The sequence below is a fragment of the Peromyscus californicus genome, unplaced genomic scaffold (assembly GCF_007827085.1).
Source record: "Peromyscus californicus insignis strain IS unplaced genomic scaffold, ASM782708v3 Scaffold_9__1_contigs__length_137607984, whole genome shotgun sequence".
Lineage (NCBI taxonomy): Eukaryota > Metazoa > Chordata > Mammalia > Rodentia > Cricetidae > Peromyscus > Peromyscus californicus.
In genome coordinates, this window is record NW_026294617.1 from 60,296,417 (window position 1) to 60,316,400 (window position 19,984).

General features: G+C 35.9%; 1 protein-coding gene across 3 annotated transcripts in view; it reads right to left on the bottom strand.

Moving 5' to 3' along the window:
* Positions 1-18,053: 18,053 nt before the first annotated feature.
* Gria2 (glutamate ionotropic receptor AMPA type subunit 2) overlaps positions 18,054-19,984 on the bottom strand; it is a 133,342-nt gene continuing 131,411 nt past the window's right edge. For all 3 annotated transcript variants that reach the window (XM_052731537.1, XM_052731539.1, XM_052731538.1), the window contains one exon: positions 18,054-19,984. This exon is cut by the window's right edge and continues 792 nt beyond it. The gene's annotated coding sequence lies outside the window, so the exon portion shown is untranslated.

Here is a 19,984-nt window from a genome sequence, read left to right on the forward strand (position 1 = left end):
GAAGAAGAGAACTGGTTCCAAAGGTTGTCCTATGACATACAGACACTGTGGTATGTATAAACTCCACACATACACACATGTAAATAAATAAACAGATAGATAAGTAGATAAACAACACTAAAGTAAAACAATAGCACCAATAATGAAAACAAAAAGTAGTTGAGCACGGTGTCACACCCCTGGAGTTGCAAAGCATGGATGGTGAGGGAAGAGATTGACTAGTGTAAGTTCGAGGCCAGCCTAGGCTACAGAGTGAGACCCTGTCACAAACACAAAACAAAACAGCAAAAACAAAAATAAGAACAAGGGCTGCGGGTGTGCCTCAGAGGCAGAGCACTTGCCCAGCATTCTAGGGCTTCCCAGTCTCAGCACCCAATGTGGCAGAAAGGATCATTTGAATTGAAGAGGAAGATAGATGAAATTCTGGAAAATATAAAAAAATCTAAAGGGAGAAGAAAGGAGGGAGGGGGATAGATGGGTGGAATACTAGGTAGAAGATCAGAAGATGGACTAAATCACCTTTCTAAATAAAATCTATGAGGTCCAAGATGAGAATTTCCTGGATGAAATTAAACCTTGTGAAACAGAGAAACATGACTGAGCAAACAGCGCTCTCCAGTTGATGCCGAGAAGAGGAAGGTCTGAAGGCAACCAGAAACTGAGAAATATGCAATTGAATTCCCACAAATAAAGAAATGGGGCAGAAAATACACTTATTTCAAGTGACATGCAATTCTTTCTCATATTTGATGAAAACTCTAAACTATCAGTTTCCAAATTTCAAAACAACTCAACCACAAAGAATTAGGGACTATCCTGTCCTGCGGAATAATCATAACAAACTGTGTGAAGTCAATGATAAAAAGAGCATTTAAAGAAGTTCCTGAAAACAACTCACAGAAACAAGGACGAGGAAGACAGGTTTCTTATCAGAGACACCACATTCGATGAACTGTTGGGAGTATTTAGACTAATGAAATATATCCTCTTAAAAGCAGGGTGACATAAAGGTACTTCACAATTCTAAAAACTGCTGAACTTACTCATTACCAGAAGACCTTAACTGCAATAAATGAAAAGAAAATGTACTGGAGGTGATGTCAGATGCAAACCTGCATCTTTCTACAAAGGCAAAGAGCCACAGAACTCTTAGACGTGAGGGTAAACACGAAGACATTTTCTCGTTGCACAGCCAATTTTAAATGTAACTGCCTAAGTCAAAAGCACTGACAGTGAAAACAACATCTGTAAAACATGAATAACAGAAATCTATTACAAGGGCAGCACAAAAATTGAGAAAAGTGAATAGCCAGGCATGATGGTATTTCTCTTTAATCCTAGCACTTGAGAGCTCAGAGACAAATAGCTCTTCATGAGTTCAAGACCAGTCTGATCTGTATAGTGAGTTACATGCTAGCCAAGGCTATATAGTGAGATCCTGTGTCAAAAACACAACAAAAATTTAAAAGTAAATACTATGAACCCCTAATTTTATATCAGAAACAGTGTATTATCATTGGAAAGCACACTATGAAAAGTTAAATGTACCTACAAACTCCAAAGGGACCATTACAGTACTACAGATAAAATGGTATAGTTAAGTAGTAGAAAGGAACTGCAATAGAACATTTTATTTTCCACAGAGCAAAAATAATAGAAAGAAAATAAATAGAAGATAACTATAAAAATGTAATGGCAGATTTAGACCATGTCAATCAACATAACAGACATAAATAAAAGGCAGAGATAATAAAACTGGATAAAAATGTCAAGACTCAACATCAAGCTACTTATAGTGAATTTATTTTAAATATGCTGACAGAAATAAGTTGAAATAAGGTATGGAGAAGATATGTATGTTAACATTAACTTTTAAAACTAAGATGTTTCTATTAATGTGAGGCAAAGTGATTTCAGACAAAATATAGAAGTGGGGAGAATTAGTTCAAAGGGAACATAGCAATCATTCATGCATCAATATCAGAAATTCAAAAGACACGAGAAAAGATGTTTTTGTCTGACAAAAGAGACAGAAAACTGACAATGATGGATACTTCTACACTGTCATCTCAATGACCAAGAGAACAGTTGAGCTAACCATCAATAAGAACGGGAATCAACTAACTTGACCTAAGTGATATTTTTAAATCCTTCAACTCATTAACTGCAGAGCCTTTCTTTCAATTTAGAAAATTTTCATAATTTTTAAAGTGTTTAAATCATATCAACTATAAACTCAGATAAAAAAGAATTAAAATAGAATTAACAACAAAACCATATTTGTACTATTTTCAAATATTCTGAAAAATAGCACACTTCTGTGTAACAATGAAATTACAAAGATTAAAAAATGATAAGGCAAAGTATTGTGACTATAATTAAATATTAAAATTAAAATGGTGCTTAGAAGAAAAATGTTAGCAGGAAATGATCATTATATAAAAAGAAATCTCTGAAATTATTTTGTACTCAAGTTAAAGAAACCATAAGAACAACAAACAAAACTAAAAGTAACAAAAGAAAGGACATAATAAAGATCAGAACAGTGATTAATGGGATAAAAACACAATGTTGAACAATAATAAAACTTGTTGTTTTTTAAGTTTGAAAATCAGTAAACTCAATAAATCTGAAGGCAGTTTGTGCAAGCAGAGCCAGCTACCAAACTCCCAACATAGGGAGTGAGGAACATACCGTTATTCTTGCTTTTATAACGAGTGTAAATGTAATAAGGGAATAGGATAAAACCTTTTATGCCAGGAAACTCAAGAATTTCAATTTTGTGAACACACCTCTTCAAAGATATAGACTGCAAATGGATTTAAGAAGAAATTGTTATCATTAATAATAGTCTTATGCCTATTAAGTAAACTAAATTCACAGCTTAAAAAAATCAACCTTTTTACTTTGATATCCCAGATACCAAGAGTTCTTCCAGAGAAAAATTAAATGCATCTAGAATTAAAAAAAAAAGTATATACACCAGCTCCTTTAAAGGATGGAAGAGGCTTGCTTAAGTTTTATTCTGTTGCTGTGACAAATTCCATGACTTAAGGCAACAGAAGAGAGGAAGGAATTTATCTGCCTAACAGTTGCATGTCACAGCTCATCACTCAGGGAATTCAGGACAGGAGTTCAATAGGAGCTTGGAACAGAAACCATAGAGGAGCACTGCTTGGAGGTTTGCTTGCAGACTCTTGCTCGGTAGTGATAAGTCAGGTGGTATGTGTCAGTTTGTATGGCCCAGTTATTTACATTTCTATCTTTCGAGTTTATTGTTCTCGGCTGCCTTTCAGCAAGATCATATTTCTATTATGCTGTTGAAATTGTCCCACTTAATGACTAATGGCAGTTCAGGACTACTGTACAGCATGCCATCACGAAGATCCCCTAGACACTTGTTCTTCTTGACTGCACAGGAGCCTCCATAAAGCTCTCATTGTGACATGGGTAGCTGCATCGTCCTCCACATACCCCTCAGGAAAATATAACTGATTAACTACAAGAAACATTTTGAGAACATTGATTTGTTCTTTTTAGAATAGCAATACATTTCATGCTAAGGAATGTGACAAAATTTATTGAAGGGCGATTTTTTTCCTTCAAAATCAATCTAGAGTCACATATTCACCACATTTTGACCAGCTGTGGCCTTCTATAATAACCTCCATATACTACAAAAAGATGTTTTTCATGAGACATGAGACCTGCAGTAATCTATAGGTGTAAGAATAAGTATTTAGAAGGCAATTGGGTACTATATCAACTTGGAATAATGGCGGTAGTAGGTTCTTTCTAGGATCTATGACTATGTGTGCTCTCCAGCTATGTGTGCTTGGCTTGGTTTATAGTACCAAGCATGAGTTCACTGTTGTCAGGCAGCCTGTTGTCAAATCAGATACCTATTGGTTACCCCTCGAGATAGTGGTGCCACCATCCCTTATGACATCTCAGGTAACTCTAAAGACATAGAACAGGTCATGAACTAAGGTCAGGTCCCAGTCCCACTGCCTGGGGGCCTCCCAAACAGTTCAAGCTAATCATCTGTCTCACTTATCCAGAGGGCCTGATTCAGTTGGGGGCTCCTCAGCTATTGGTTCATAGTTCATGTGTTTCCACTAGCTGGCTATTTGTCCCTGTGCTTTTTCCAATCATGGTCTCAACAACTCACGCTCATACAATCCCTCCTCTTTCTCACCAGTTGGACTCCTTGAGCTCCACCTGGGGCCTGGCTGTGGCTCTCTGCATCCCCTTCCATCAGTCACTGGATGAGAGTTATACTACAACAGTTAGGGTGTTTGGCCATCTGATCACCAGAGTAGGTCAGTTTCTCTCAACCATTGCCAGTAGTGTATGAGCTGGCTTTTTGGAGCCTGGGGCCTATGCTGGGACACTTTGCTCAGCCTGGGTGAAGGGAGGAGGGGACTGGACCTGCCCGGACTGAATCTACCAGACTGAGCTGAATCCCCAGGGGAGTCCTTGCCCTGGAGGAGATGGGAATGGGGGGTGGATTGGGGGGAGGGTGGGCGTGGGAGAAGGGAGGACAGGGGAATCCATGGCTGATACGTAAAATTAAATTAAATTATAAAATAAAAACAGACATAAAACTGGGAAATTTAGAAGAATGGCTCATGGATAACTCTTCAAGTTGGAAGCTGAAGAACAAAACCCGCCTGGATGACAGAGACAGACTTGAAACAACGTAAAAGGAAGGTTAACTTCAAGCAGACGCTGGAACATACCTTGGCCTCCTCAAGAGACAGTAGCAAGGAGCAAGGGTGACAGGATTAGAATGAAGGACCTGTAGCACGAGATCAGTCCTCGGGAGAGGAAAAGAGGTGTGTGATCTTACAGGACAAGGGAGGGAGGCTGCATTTGTTCTGAACAATATGGAAATTCCCTGCAATGTTTAAGGGTAGGAACTATGGGGAGTCAGCAGGGCCTGGTACACTCTGTTGAGGCAGGGAGGTGAGAATAGGGGGGTGGGTTGGGTGGGAAGGCTGGGGGGGTGGGAGGAGGGAGGATGGGGGAATCTATGGTTGGTATGTAAAATGAATAGAAAATCTCTTAATTTAAAAAAAAGAAAGAAAAAAAAAGAGTGGGAACTATGTTACTTTGTCTGAGTTTTAAAGGATCCCTCTACCCACTTTTTATGTGTGTGTGTGTGTGTGTGTGTGTGTGTGTGTGTGTGTGTGTGTGTGTTCACACGCGTGCACACACACGAGTCAGGAAGCAGAGTGGCTGCTTAGTTCTAATTGGTTCTTCAGAGAGCTGATCATTTGTGGACTTAGGTAACACCCATCCCATGGAGGAGATGGGTAGCCAGCTGGTTTGAGAATATTCTGAAAGCAGATTTGTCTGCACTTGCTTATTTGTTGGACTTTAAGAATTGGAAGGTTAGAGAAAGAGGGTCTCAGAAGCTTGTATTTGGCTTTGTCACCTTGGTACCACATAGTGTCTCATTTGTTTCTCTTGCTGTTCACCAGATAGACACTAGAACTTGGGTGTTCCACATAAAAATTATATTTAGAGAAGGACCCTGCTCAGATCCACCCTACTAGGGATTGGTAAATTCACCTTTTAAGTCAGTTTCTCCTGTATCACCACACATAGTCACCAGGCAGCTTTAAAATATTTCCAGTCTGTTTAAGCAAATTGTAAAGCAGAGACCAAAGACAAGTGGAGCTTCAGAGCATCAAGCAGGCAAATACTACAACTAGCCAGACTCCTGCCCAACATCAGGCATTAACAAGCCGTACAAGGCTCCGATGTGCTCTACAAACCCCAATTCTACGTTAGGATCTCAGCCTGGGGAGACATGAAGCAGGGCTATCCATCTCCTGGGAATCTTTGAACTGATCTTGAGATCTGCCTTCGGACTTCTTTGCTGCTGTTGTGTCTCCACACACTGCCGCTTCTCCCAGCCCTATTGTAATCACCAAATTTCTTGGCTATGGAATTCTTTCCTAAGTGACTGCAAGTCTCTGCAGTATTTTGGAAGTGGAACACAACATTCTGATTTTGAGTTGAAACTGTTTTTCTTTTTTAGTAGTAGGTAAGCTTTTGAGAGGAATTCTGCATTTTTCATTTTCAACAAGTAGTATTGGTTTTTCAAAATTTTATATATATATGTGTGTGTGTGTGTGTGTGTGTGTGTGTGTGTGTGTGTGTGTGTATTATATATATAATTGTGTATTCTGATCAAGGTAATCAATCTTTTCTTTTCATTTCTAAGGTTTTAAAAGTGACAAAAATTGTATTTGATTTCTGTCATGAAGTGGGTTCTTAACTAATTCCTGGTTTTCTTTGGGGCTTCATAGGCTTCAAGTCATTTGGCCCAAACAGTGACAGAAAAGTCACAAGTTAAAGATGCTGGCAGTGAGTTCCCTTACTCTCTGAGGAATGAGTAGCCATGCCCTCTTCATAATGCCTGACCTCCCGACAACCCTTGCTGTCTCCCTACCGTAAGACATAAGAGTGGGGAAAGAATATCATGATGTGGTCATTCTATGCAGAACATTAAGAAATGGGGCTGTTCTGCAGGCTAAGTTTCAGCACTATGTGCTGTTGTGGGGGGAAGAATTCTCTCTCTGAGCCTCTCATACTGGGTTAATAATTGTTTCGTTTGTTGGCTTTGGTTTCTTTTTCGTTGTTGTTTTGTTTTGTTTTGCTTTGTAATTCTGACCGTCTACGTTGTACCTTGGGTATTCACTGAGTAATTAAAGGATGGTATTCAATATGTGTTAGTTTTTCTTTTCTGTTTAGATGACATCTGAGGGGTTGTTAACTTGCTCCGTTCTGGGTGATCAGGTTCAGTTTACTTGGTTTATCCATGGAAATACCTGCCACAGGAACTTGATCAGTTCCATTTTCTCTGAAACTCATTTACACTGCCTAAACTCTCTTCTCTTGGGCCTATACTTATCTGTGTTCTTGACTGATTCCTCCTCGTTCCCCTGTGAACATTAGTGTACAGGCCTCTGCACTTTGACCACCCAGGTTGTATTTAATCGGGTCTTATGGTTTTAAATCCAATCTTTGTGATGAGAACTCTGAACAACTGTGCTTCTGTATAAGTGAATCCAAATGCCACTTGACATTCCAGATAGGCATGCCAATTTCTATGACCCAAATATGGACACATTGGTCTTTCACCCCTTTCCCAACAAGCTAGACAAAATCACACAACCAAATTACTCAGACTTCCCTGTGTCTTAGTTCTTTCTCACTTCCAGGAACAGTGTTCCTCTAGTTGGATTGCATTCACAAGGCATCCATCTTGCTGAGGTTTCTCTTCATAGCTTACCTGTTGGCCTCTCATCACACCTCTCCAGGTCCTTACCTCACTTTGACTCTGTAGACAGAGTTTAGTCAGTTTAGTCACCTGCTTGTAATTAAAACCAGTCTCTTGCAATCACCAGTCCAAATGTCCCCAAACTCAAGGACCATGTGAAAGTCATTTTTTCCTTCAATATTTCCTTATTTGTTAAAATAGTAGAGTAATACAATGTACCTTAATCTGTGAGTGATATACACTTATCAAGATAAAGTATTTTTCAAGGTGTTGGCATGTAACGCTTAGTCATGACCAGTTACTATTGCTTTTGAACTACAGTCAATCTTAGTATGTGACTAAGATTATCAATTATTTTTATTCCAAATTATCCATTGGTATTTATCTTACTTAAAAAACCGCAAAGTCGTTTACGTGACACCAGACTTTAAAATATTCAAACAATCAATATTCCTGAATAACTTACATTTTTCTCTATCTAGTTCTTTCTTTTTCTTTTTCCTTCTGTTTCTCTTCTTCCTCCTTTCTCTTTCCTCTCTTCCTGTCTTGGTCCCTTCTTCTCCCTTTCTTCCTTCTTTCCCTAGCATTTCACAATTTTACCCAAGCTGATTATCAAGTTCTTTACTCAAATTACCCTGCTGCCTCTGCCTCCTGACTATTGGGATAGTGGCTCTAGCTGTCAGGCATATCTTCTCAATTCTATTCCTAACGACTGCCTTCCAGACTTATTTCTTTAAGCCACTTGCTTTCGTGAATGGTTAAATCTATTTCAGCTGGTTGCTAGACTTTTCACCTGGAGCACTGCAAATCATTTAATCTCACTGGTTTCGGGTTGATTTTTAACCATGTCTTAGGGGTGACATGTGTTCCCTGATACCATGTGAATGAAAATATCCTCACTTGTCTTTGACACCTTACTTCATTTAATTTGCCTTCCTAGTCCTCATCACATTCCAGCGTGCATTTATTTCTCTGTTTATTGCCAGTTAACCTAAATGGACTAACTTCTATGAAAACAAATGCTCTTTTTTTTTTATTATGACTTGTATCTGTATATCTCCTGCACCCATAACAAAGTAAATCAATAGTTGGTAAATGAAAAATTACATAAAATAGATGGAAACATTTTTGTATATATCTTTCCCTACCAATAGACATCAACCTGTCTATTTGGGTTACATTGACAAACAATGTAGAATGGCTAAATATGTATGATTGGCTGTTTATTAGTGAACGCATGAATATAAAAGGTTCAGAAACTGTATCCCATTATGCCTGGGGACACAAAATCAGGGAACATGTGGTGCTGAGCAAAATTTTCAGACCTGGAAAACCAAATGTTTAGTTAACAAGGAGTCCAGTTCATTTCTTTTCTTTCTTTCCTGATGTCTATTTCTGAAAATACTTTGTTCATTTTTATTTATTGAATACTAATTTCCTACTACAAACATGGATTGTTAATGTCTTAATGTCAGAAGTAGTAGGCCCCCATTACTTGACAGCTAAAATTCAATTTAATTATTAAAATTAAGTTAATTTGTAGTCTGAGTAGCTACTAACATGACTTCAGTAACTTTGACCAAATGTGTGAGATACTTCTTGACTTTCAAATATGTTTTTTTTTTTTGCCATGGGTTTCTTTGCCTTAGATCTTCCTTTCCAGTGAACAAAACCACAAATATTGACAGAATTGGATAAATGAGCACCCTTGCAGGACTTAGGGGAAGGCTTATGAAACACAGACCAGAATATTCAAGAATGCCAAAACCACACTAATATATTTCCTGTCTCAAGGCTTCTCTAGGTGCTTCTCCTATGGTGTGCTCTATTCACAATTCTCTTTGATATAATTAGTTGGAAAAAAGAGCAGAAATGATCTTTACTTAATAGAACTTGATTGAGATATTTTTTTAGTCCAAAGAGAAGACAAAAGTAAGGTGCAGTTGCACATCCCTACAATCATTTGAGCATCCAAGAACCTAAAACAGAAGGATCATTGGAGTTTGAGGCCAGATTGGAATATATACTGAATTTTAAATTGTAAGGATGCCTGGGCAACATACAAATGCCATTGCAAAAAATAAAACGGAGGTTGTATTTGATGCTTTTAGAGACAACGCTGAAAATCACTAAGGAGAGACTCTGACCTATTTTCTTGTATACAGTGATATCCTCAGGTAAGCAAACAAAAGACATCATTTGAAGAGCACATGTGCAAAGAGTTTTTTCTAATTTGATTAGAAAGTGATGTCCTCACTGTTTACTCACTAGGTTAGAGAAGTGTGATAAGAAGTGCCTACCCCTAGACAAAGAACTACAGACAACTATTGACTTCTGGGAGAAAGAGAATTGGCATCTTGCAGGGATGATCTCCCTTGTTGTTTGCTCAAGGCACAGCGGCCAGCTTTGAAAACATATACATACAAACAACAAAATGAACTTATGTATATTTGTGCATACACATACATTGTGTGTGTGTGTGCGTGAGTCTAACAAGTATAATCAAGGTTAAAAACTTGAGAGTGAAATGTCATGGGAGGGTTCAAGGGCCAGAGAGAAAAGAAGGGGGTAGGGGGAAGTGATGTAGTTCTTTTTCAATCAACAACCTTAAAAATTAAAGAAATGTGTAGAAGCCAAGGAGTGACTTCTGATTCATCTTGACTTTCCTGTGCTTCTTATCGTGTTCTCAGTCACCTGATTTCCACCTAGTATGCTTGCTGTAAGGAGCCAGTGAATTATTGTTCAAGCCAGTATCATACTCTAGAAATGAGGTGACAAGACCCCAGCTGCTGGGGAATTCCTGAAACACTTGAGGATGGACAAGGACTACAGGGTAGACAGACTTAACTCAAGCAAGTGGGTTAGTCCCCTAATGTCATCTTCCAACATAAAATCTTTCCTTTCTGTGATTGCAACTTTCTATGAGTCTCAACCTCAGACACTGTCCATTCAAAGGTTTCTGTGTGTGCTTGTGTGCGCATAATTATTTTCCAAAATTATTTCTTTAGTAGGCCATTTCAGAAGTTCAAAATGATTAGGATTGTATGTTTTTCTCTAGTCAGTATCCCAAGGCACACATATGCTATGTGTAAAGGAATAAACACTTCTTGAATAAATTAGCAAATAATTTCAATTTGCATCTCTAATGATCTTTTATTTTATTTATTTTTATTTTATGTGCATTGGTGTTTTGCCATGGGTGTCGGGTCTCCTTGAACTTGAATCACAGACAGTTGTGAGCTGCTGGGAATTGAACCCGGGTCCTCTGGTAGAACAGTCAGTGCTCTTAACTGCTGAGCCATCTCTTCATCCCCTCAATTTGCATCTCATAAAAATTATATAAAAAATCCTAGAATTGAGATGTATATAAGAGGCAATAGAAGCCATTTTTAGAAGACCACGGACACTTTGCTCTTTCATGCCATTTTGATAAAATATAGGAACAGCAGACTTATGTACTAAAGTGTGGTAGAGTAATATTTGTTCAATATATACTCATTCAGTCAGTAAAATATAATTAAATAAGCACACAAAAAGTGCTCATGAACCTCTTGGAACTCCGACAACAGACAGTCTAGCTATGACTTTTAGCAGAAGCACCAATAGTGAATCTTAAAATGAAACTAATTGTAATTTAAAGAATATAAATTTAAGGGTTATTCAGGGATAATTCCTGCTGGCTTAATGAAGGTTCAAAATACCTAGATTGGTGATATATGCTCATCTTAATATGAATTGTGAACTGAGGGGTGAATTTTAATACTAGAAAGTTCTTTCCCAAATTTTCCACACTTACCAAAAGAATGAAATGTAAGAACATTTACATTATCCATGGCAACTTAGGACCCAAATGTGACAAAGGGAAGCTTGTCTGAGGAAGAAAAGCTTTTACTGGAAACAGCATGAACTCCATGCTGATGGGTACAAGTTTTAAGTATCTGATGATTTCCAGCTTGGAGTGTCACCAGTTATATAATACAGCATTGCCCTATTTCACAGAAGCAAAAGGATGTATTAATAACACCAATTTTGTTAATTCTATTTAAAAACTTTGATACTTATATAATAGTAACTGGTACTTAACAGATATTTCAATGGCTGCTAACTGATATTATTAATATTTGGAAGTAAAGACAATCCTGCCCTGGCCTCCCAAATTCCAAGAAGAAGCAATGACACTTAGAAATATTAATATCAATGGAAATATATTGGTCTAGAACTCAGAGCTATTCAGACATATTTGGAAAAAAATCAATATAATGATAATCACTTACATATAGTGGAAAAGATTTTTTTAGAGTACAGAAAATAATTTGAACACAAGTTATTGAGATAGGTGGTTAAAAGATCACCTAGGGATATCTATAGTCTTTTCATATGTAGACTTTACTCAGTGAAGCCAACTTTAAATTAAAACAATCCCAGAACTGTTTGAGAAGTTATTCAAAATGCTAAATAATAAACTTGTGTAAGATGTTGTGGAATATTTAACTATGTAGAGGTATATTACATTTGTTTATGCTGCATTTGTTTAACTGTGTAAGGCTGTGTGTTTAATTATGTTAAGATGTTCTGCTGTTTCACCTTGTCTGCCTAAGGCACCCAATTGGTCTAATAAAGAGCTGAAGGGCCAATCACTAGGCAGAAGAGGGATAAGTAATGCTGGTGGGCAGAGAGAATAAATAGCAGGGGGAATCTAGAAAAGAGAAGAACAAGAGGAGAGAACTAGGGAGAAAGAGAGGGAGATGCCTGGGGCCAGACAGACAGACATGGAAGGAGCAGGAAAAGTAGGACATACAGGAAGAAAAGATAAAAAGCCCTAAGGCAAAATATAGATGAAGAGAAACAGTTTAGTTTTAAGAGCCCGCAAGAAAAGAGCTAAGCTAAGGCCAAGCATTTCAAAAACAAACAAACAAACAAAACTAAGAATAAGTCTCTGTGTCATGATTTGGGAGCTGGGTGGTGACCGAAAAGAAAAGGTCTGGCACAATAGGATGATAGCTATCTTTCAGGAACCTGGTCATAGACTAAGATTTGAAAACTCCACCACATTGAAAATAGAATAGTTTCAGTGAGAAAGGAAATGACATGTATTGAATCTGACACCATTTGCTTTCAGGATACACACTCTAGCATAAGTACCTTAGTCTTTCAACCACACACACTATTAGGCCATAGATCTGCCACTAAATATCCCTATCTCTTCATTACATATTCAGGGATGTCTGAATAGTTTGTAGAAATCTATGCCCTAAGTGTCAGCTTGGTAGTTGCATGGGTTTGTGTCTTTTGCATTTTAGAATTCTTTTACTGTGTGTGATCTATGTTTTTTTTTTTTTTAAGTGAGGGTTTCCAGTGTGTCACTGCAGCCATTGTGTTAAAGTACAAAACCATATGTTACCTCTTACAAATTATTCAACCTCTTTGTACCTCTGTGCCTCCGGCTCCTCATTTGTAAAGTGAGAATGGATGATAGCAATAGTGCGTACTTTATGAGTGTGGCACAGAATCCATGCTTCTTAACTGTAAAATAGGCTTAAAAACTCAAAGACAAATAAGACAGATTCATTCTGTACCACATGATTCTTATATTGAAATAAGAGCAAACGATATTTAAGTGAACCACTAGATTATAACAACAATATACTAGACAGGTTCCCGCTAAGTGCAATGCATGAACAATGCTGATTATACCAAACCATTTTTGCTTGGAGTCCTGCAGGGCAGGAGGAGAATTTCCTCAAGCTATCTAACAGATGTCTAAAATTTTACTCATCTATGTATGGGAAATAGCCTTGTACAGAGTAATAGTGAGAGAGGGGAGATAAGCAGATCAAATAATCCATGTTAAGTTGATTCCAATAAAGGAGAGATAAATGGGAGGTTTTAATAGAAAGCAAGGGTAGAACAAAGAAGGGAAAGTAGGTACGTTTCTAACATAAAATGGCAAATTTTACATTTATGGAAAGTGGTTTCCTGTTCTGCTACTGTATGGGATAAGGTATGCAGCCATCAAAGTATGTAATTATGTATAGAAAAACAACTGATATCTAAAGCAAGGGCATCGCTCTAACACACAACTTACCCTTCGCCTTGCAATTGACTTATTAATGCATCTTTTATATACAACTTTACATAAGCTACAAAACTATATATTATTATTTTGTGACCTAACAAACTAAAATTTAAGGATGTAAATGCAGTATTCTGGTTTCAGGTTTGGTGACTTTGACTCATGTTTCCAAATTACAAAATGTATTGATTTGTTAAAACCTTTTCAATTGGTCAAAACAATGTGTTATAAATTATTAAACATGTTTTGAACTTAGAAATTCAGAATGTATTTTAATAATGTTATAAATAATTATAAGCATAAATACTTAGAAGTTATGGAATATTTTTAATGCACACATGAACATACACACACAGAAACACAAAAACACATTAAATTAAAATGAACAGACATGTTTATCTCTTTAACACAAATAGCTAACACAATAATGTATATAAACAGACTTGACAACCTTTTAAGATACAGATTAAGTATAATTATAAATTCAAAATTGCATTTTAATTTATAAAACTTAAGTAGAAGTGACAGGGAGACTGATAGTCTGCATTCACTCCACTGAGAACTAAGGCACAGATGTGTAAGAAGAATGTACAGAGAGCACTATGATAACTATGACCTGGAAATCTCATGAAATGAGTTGTTATACCTGACTGCAAGCTATGTGATTTAGATGAATAAAAATAATCTATAATGTGTTCACCAACCATCCAAACAGGGTTTGCCTTAGGGACAGGGGGTGACTGACAGAAAGCAGAGGCAAAGTAAGACTATTGGGTGCTGGTAGTGTTGACTTCGATATTCTACACAATCGTTTCAAGAAACTTGCTAGTCATTCACATGGGGCTATTTCAAAATCTGTGAATTTACAGAAAAGTGCTTCAGTAGGTAGGAATCTAATACATTCAAAGCTTAAATCACAGAACTCCTATAAGAATGGGAATTCGTGTATCAGAAAATTCTTGACCAAAAAAAAAGATGCTGAGAAAAATATGGATACCTGGAAAACCTATAAATTGTATTATGAAAAGTTGAATAAAATAAATGGAAAGTATACATTGCTTTATTTGTAACTGAGATTGATTCTGATGCTTAGCAAATATGTTTCTTTACCTATTATTACTGGTAGCATAATGAATAGTAATAATTAAAAGAATCGACTTTAACATGTGCACTTCTAATACAAATATATATGTGTGTGTCATATGAGACTAAGAATTCTTCTAAAATCTTTCTCATTTTAAGCAAACTATTTTCCTTGAGTTTACATATGATTTAATACAAAAGAAATATACAATAACAAATATTGATACTTTTTTTTAACCATTGGCATTGATAAATTCTGAATCAATCTGTTCTTGTTGGGAAATTACCTGTTGTTACTTAAATTTTAGTTGCAGTTTGATTGCAATATACTGTTTCTCTATGGACTCAAAACTCTTCAAAAGCTCTCTGAAATATTCTAATCAATGAGGTGGACTTTAGGTACATGCAAACTAAACTGTGTAGGAGGCAGAGGTTAGCATCATCAATTTGTGGTATTTATTGATGAATTGAATTTGACTCTTTGAGAACAGAGGTAGAAATAGTGATCAAAGGGGGAGCAGCTTACAAAAAAAATAAGCTTTTTTTTAGAGGAAAATAATCATATTTTGTTCATCCAAGTTAGAGAAAATTTCAGATGAATGCTACCAGACCCTTTTCCTGCATTAAAGGATGAATGTCTTCAGTAAAAGAATTGGTGGAGGTGAATATATCATTCTTAGTTGTCAGAGAATAATCCTATATCCACATTATTTCTATATGACTGGGAATTCATCAGAGCATGATATATAGAAACTTCTTAAGAATAGAGGCCTTGAATTTAGCCCTTCCCTTTCATAAATACTACTTAAGAACAGATTCAATAAGAATTTCTTAAAGTAAATGGGCAAATTAGTGCGTTAATGAACGAATTTTCTCATATAAAACTGACTAGCTTATTAAGATGATGAAACCATTTAGAACCAAGGAACAAAGACTTTTTCTGCACTGAGTGGCACTCCCATGCATGAGCCTGTTTCTTCAAGTATCATTAAAAAAAGATACAGTCTTTCCTTTCATCATTCCGGGGAAACTGTCCTAGTATCCACATACTCCAGGTGAGGAGACACACAGAGCTGAGAGAAATGGGGAAGAAAAAGCTAGAGTCCTGGACTTGACTCCCTCCCAAGAGTTTAATCCACTCCCCCACATTCCAATTTACAGTAAAATGAAATTGGCACATTAACCTGAAAGGAAAAAGAAAGAAAGAAAAGTGACCAAATTTATTCAGTAAATTCAGACATAATAATTAAATAATACTGAATTTATTCATATCTGAAAGGAGTTTGGCTGTGGAATAGCAAAATTAGCTTCTTCTTTACTTAGTGCAAAAAAAAAGGGCAGAGAAATCTTAAAATCCTAGGGAGCTGAATTAACATAGAGAACAGACTGTGCTAATGGTGAAGCGGTTTTCCAAAGCCCTGATGGGCAGACATAAGATGGCATTCCCATTCTTCCTGCCTCATCAGAGTTCCTCTTGCTTGTTCCAGGAACTCTCCAGATTGTGGAGCCTTTAAGGACAATCAGCAAGTGTTGGATCAGAATGTGTGAGTGATGCAGGCATTGAAGCTAAGCAGAAACTTTCTATTTCATTTGAGAAATTCCTAGTCCTATGTCATTAAGAAGACTTGGAAAGTATCAGTTCTATCTTTGACATAGTGATCTGCATTACAAGTGGTCTCAAAGCAAATTCTCTCATGAGACAAGTTAAAAAATAGATGGAAAACACAGGGGAGGGATACAATGGAATAAGATAAATGATACTAAACACTGGGAGACTCTCTGAAGTATAATAAACAAAAAATGTCAGTTGTATCTAAGGGCTCAAAGAGAGTGTAAAATGTGAAACAAGAAGGGATAGAGACAGGACATAAAACATCTACAAATTATTAATGGTCAAGATTAGTTCTGGGCATTTTCCTTAAAGCTTGTGGCATTTTTCTTAGATATCATGTTTACATAACTATATTTGAACCATCATGTGCTTGGAGTATGTGTACTGGGTTGCTCTTCTACACATAAAGTGTAATTATTAAATATCTAACAAAATGTCTTGTGCTATGGTTTAGCCAAGATAACCCATTAAAAGCCTTTTCTTAAAAAGATTTAAGTCAATGTTTTCAATACCACCTGCTGGTGCTTCCTCAAACTTTTGTTCAGCCTATCAGAGCAGTTTGAGCATACTTACCCACCTTCCATGACGGTGACGTAAAATAAACCCGTTCTAAGTGTCAAAGCACCTTGTACATCTTTCCACTTTTAAATCACATTTGCAACTTTTGGGCACTTCCTTTAAAAAGCTTCTTGTGAATCTATTCATAAAGATTTGTCAAGCTTATCTAATTTAACTGTCTGAAGTTATCACTGTACTGTTATGAGTGTATATATTTCCAACTAATGGTGATGCTGTAAGCAATTTTTATAAGTCATTCAATCAAACCCCTGCTTATTCTGTATAAATTAAAAGTAAAAATGTACCTTTGGCTTGGCAACTGTACTGCCTTTGACAAGACAGACTAGGAGACCATCCCAAAGAAATGCACAATCAACTTTATCGGCAGAAAAAAAGTTTAGATACACAGAAATCCATTCCACAATAGAAGTACTTGAGTAACTCTTATTATATAGACAAGTACCTCCAGAATGCCGTGAGGTAAATAATGAAAGTGGAGAAATTGGTGTATTGTAGTCTAATGAACTTCAAGGGTTTTACAATTTTTTTTAATGATATTATTGGGGCTGGGGTATCGCTCAGTCATTAAAAGAGCACACTTGCAGAGGATCCAGGTTAGTTTCCCCAAACCCATTTTGGGTACTCACAAACATTAATAACTCCTGCTCTAGGTCTGGTGCATCTGGGGGCTCACCTCTGCTATCAGCAGACACCTGTACTCATGTGCACATTCCCACATCAGGCACACACACATGCATTTAATTTAAAAATAAAAATTAATGATGTCATCAAGACATGGTAAGTACCAGAAATCTTTTCATAGGAATATTGGTAGTAATTCTCTTATTTTCAATGTACTACCACAGTCCATCAAAATATCCACAGTATTTATAGACTTGAAATGCAAAATTACTGTGTTTTAAGTAGATTCACCTGTATGTTAATATGTTAAATACTTGATACATTTACATATAGAAATTTTACAAATTTATGTGCAAGTTTGGAGAACTATAATGTTAGATTAACTTTAAAGTTCATGTTAATAGGATTGGGTTCAAGTGACCAGCTTTGTGAAAAATTTAAAATGGGAAGAATTTTTCTTTAAGTCAAATAATAAATGGACAATTTTTGAAAATCAAACCATAAAAATTTTAAAGCAAGTTACTTTCCTACTTTTTAATGTGAGTACCATAGCAGATGATATGATGGCACAGTAGGATGGTTGATGACCACAATGAATGTTATTTTACCAATGGAGCATATTACAAATTAAGTCATTTAATCATTAGCCACATTTCTACATATGCCCAAAGAACGTAATGACTGTGGGTGTGGAATATCAGAATTACTAATCATCTTAATTTAAATTTAAAAAGACATTCTAACTTGATTCTGTTCATACCTAGCTGACAAACTGAGCAGAGATGCCCTCCTTCACTAGAAACATCTGGATTTATTTGGGAATAATATAAGATACACTTTTTGGTTTCTCATTATGATTGATGAACTAGTAAGAAAAACCAAAAAAAAAAGATCTTGGCTTTTTATAACAACATATTTTATGTATGACTGAAGTTTCACAACACTCTGAAAAAGCCATCAGATGTTAGATTTAAAAATAAAATTAAAAGCATTTTGTGACATAGTACACATGAAAAATTGGAAATCCCAGTATCTTCAATAGAAGTTGTAGAAAGTGTATGTCTCCTTGGAGTATGACACCCACTTAACACAGCAGAGAATAAGGTACTATACTGTAAACAAAAGGTACAGTAAAGGACAGTTGTAAATTTACATAAGAATAGTTCATAAACATTTTGGTCTTTCCATAACAGTTTATATAAAATGAATAAAAAAAACCTTTAGACAGCTGTCATCACTCTTATTTGAGTGCTTATCACTTATATGCACACAGACACATCTATACAGCAATATACTGATGCACTGTTACATGGATATTGAACTAGGTTTTACTGCCTATAACTGAGCTCTGGTTAGCCAATCAACATTATCCACACTTGAGATACTCATACATTATGTATTCTTGTCATGTCATATCTATAAAAACATGAAAATATAACTTTACATTATTTCAATTATTTACATTAGTTCAAGCTTGACAGAGAAAACTGATAAGCTCAATTTTTGGAAGAGTAGGCCCAGAGGTCCAATAAACAGCACTGATTATATATAGTCATCTCTTTTATAATTTTTTTTAAAACTCATCTTAAGTACAATATGGAAATAATTAGGCTGCAATTTGGTCATCCTAGCATTTATTATTAAAACTTAAAATGTACCTCCAATATCCCTGATGAGTAATGCACTAAAATTATTTTCTATGATCTTGGAATTTGTAGAGGGACAGCAAAATTTAGGAAAGATTGCCATGAAACTGCATGCTACTATGTAGGATGCAGGTGGCTACTGTTAAATCTTACATTTTCCATTCTTTTCTTTGAAAATAACCAGTAGGATGCTCTACAAAGCACTTGGTCAGCCACCAAATAGTACATAGAAATTTTATGAGGAAAAAAATAACAATTATAAAACTTAAAGGTAACTACTGGGTGTCAGTTGCTTTTAACCCTAAAGTAAATTTATTTGGAGGTCATTAATGGAAGTAAAAAAAAAAGGGGGTTTTCAGGAGGGATTGATAGATGACTTAAATTTATCAACTAGAGTAATATAATCTCTTTAGTGAAAAGTTACAGAGATGACACAATATCCACGTTAGACATATTAAAGTGCCCATTCTAGCTGAGGAATGAATTAAAAATAATATATTGTAGTTTATTTTGTAGATTGAAATGGAAAGAAAGAAACAATATTGTAGGTGGCTAAAGTATTCAAACACTGATGTTAGTTCTTATAATTTTAAAACTAAAAATGTATAACTAGATTATAGAATTTGGCCAGTGTGCAGGTATCTGAACAGCTACCTTCAAGGCATTTATAATGACTACTACTCCTCTGTAAGCTTAAACATCTCTGGAGTGGAAATTCACATGTTCTGATATTTGTTTATAAATTTGGTTTTTAAATCTATAAGCATTTATCTATATAGACTAAATGCTTTTTAATCAACAGTTATTTTATTATATATAGTATGATGTACAGAAAAAATAGTTTTAGATATACTATTTAGGGGAAATTCCTACCTGAAAAAAGAAAGAAATTTTCCTGCCTTTTAAATGAGGATCTTTTCTTTGGGATCCTAAAGACTACACATTAGCGTCTTTAAACTCACTGGATTTATGACCAAACTGTAGCTAAGCAAAATTAATTCGACCACTTGCAAATAAAACAATAGAAAAATGTTTATTTCAAATGTCAAGCATTGCCAAGTAGTTTCATATTAACA